This window comes from Pteropus vampyrus, unplaced genomic scaffold, assembly GCF_000151845.1.
Source record: "Pteropus vampyrus isolate Shadow unplaced genomic scaffold, Pvam_2.0 Scaffold461, whole genome shotgun sequence".
Taxonomy (NCBI): domain Eukaryota; kingdom Metazoa; phylum Chordata; class Mammalia; order Chiroptera; family Pteropodidae; genus Pteropus; species Pteropus vampyrus.
In genome coordinates, this window is record NW_011889242.1 from 1,972,124 (window position 1) to 1,974,237 (window position 2,114).

The window sequence follows — 2,114 nt, forward strand, 5'->3', positions numbered from 1 at the left end:
ATAAACTGCAACTTTTTATCCATTCATCATCTATGGACTCTTAGGTTGTTTTAATGTCTTGGCTATTGTAAATAATGGTGCTGTAAACATGGGGGTCCGTGTATATTATTAAGTATTTTCATTATCTTTGGATATACTCTCAAAAGTGAACTTGCTAGGTCATATGGCAGTTCTATTTCTAATTGTTTGAGAACCCTCTATACTGCTTTCCACAGAGGCTACACCAATTTACAATCCCACCAACAGTGCACGAAGGTTCCCTTTTCTCCACATCCTCACCAGTGTTTATTATCTCTTGTCTTTTTGATGATGACAGTTCTAATGGGTATGAGGCGATCTCATTGCTATTTTAATTTATATTTCCCTGATGACTAGTAGTGATGTTGAACATCTTTTCGTGTACTTGTTGGCCTTTTGTATATCTTCTTCAGAGAAATGTCTATTCAGGTCCTTTGCCAAATTTTTAATTGGATTATATGTTTTTTCCTGCCGTTGAGTTGTGTGAGTTCTTTATATGTTTGAGATATATGGTTTGCAAATATTTTTTCCCATTCTGTAGGTTATCTTTTCACTTTGTTGATGGTTTCTTTTGCTGCGCAGAAGCTTTAGTTGTTCTTCTGGAGAGGGGAGCAATGTCAAGAATGACCTATGTCACCATCTTGGTGATATCACTCTCAGAAACATAGCTTTTTAACTTGCCAAGAGATCGCGTCACTAGGAGTGGGCACACACAGCACAATGTGCCACGGAGCAGGGCCTGAGGGAGCAGAGATCTTAGGAATAAGGAGGAAGCAGAAGAGGGGAGACTGGGAAGTCTTCAGCTGGGCCATGCCACACAAGGGCCCTCTATTGGGGTCCTTGAGCCACCTGAAGCAGCCTTGCTGGCTAAACTGCCTTTTCTGCTCCTTCCAGGGTCCTCTGGAAGGAATGTGGAGGTCTCAAGGACACAGAGCCTGAATATAGTCAGTGTTCAGAAAAAGTAAGGACAAAATGAGGGCAAAATGCTGGAAGGTGTGGGGTTAAGAATATAGGCCAGTAGCAACAGGAGCTCTCATAACCCAGTATGTGGCTCTGGGTCAGGTAGGAGGCCTCCAAGCCTCAGTTTCTTCATCTACAAAATTAAAGTAGTAATAGAGTCCTCTAGCCTGCCATGAAAATCAAATGAAGTGATGTTAGTGGAAGCAATTTTTATACTGACAATGGATTATTCTAGTGTAGGTTATTATTTCAATTTTGCCTGGGGTCAGCTCTGTCTCTTTATAGTAAACATTCAAATGATGTTCATTAAAATGGACGGACCTATGTATGTCTAAAACATTTAAAATGGCAGTTCTCCAAAGAACGGTAAGGAGTTTGGAGATGATCCTTTCAACCTCTCCAATATCCCTTTTGACAAGTGGAAATCAGATGAGTTGATGGGCCCAAATTCCTAGAGGAGTTGATCAAAGGAAGTAAAATTCAGGTAGCAAGTTGCGGGGAAAGCCTCCTAGCACAGCAGAGCTCCTGCCTTCTCACCCATCACATCCTGGCCGGAAAGAGGGGCTTGCTCCAGGCCTGCCATCGCTAGAGTCCCAGCAGCAGCATTGACTAGCTCAGCTCTTCTCTACTGCACTTTTGCCTGGAGCACAATGGAGGGGACCATTAATTAATTATTCATGATGCCTAATTAAAAATCAGAAAAGTAGGGCGTGAGTTTTAACCGATGACAGGGCTGACGGAGGACAAAGAATAAAAATGTGTGTAAATAGCCAGGCACAGGGTTGGGGCTCAACCGGAATGAGCATGAATCTGAGGGCTGACATCCCCCGATGCATGCGCGCGCACGCGTACACGCACGCGCGCACACACACACACACACACACGCAGATACATGCCAAGAACATATCTATTCTCAAAGCAGAAGATGGTAAAGAATAACCGTGGTTGGTGGTTATGCGCAGAGTGCTCTCAGCACAAACGCCTAGAGCGCATCAACTTTGCAAACATCTTAAGTAGCCAGACAGCTGAGTGGCCACAGTCTGTTCTGTGTTAAAATCTCTACGCCAACCACTTCTGTCTATGTGCCCTTGTCAAGTGGCTCTTTTCCTCTGCGCCTCAGTGTCCTTCTCTGTAAA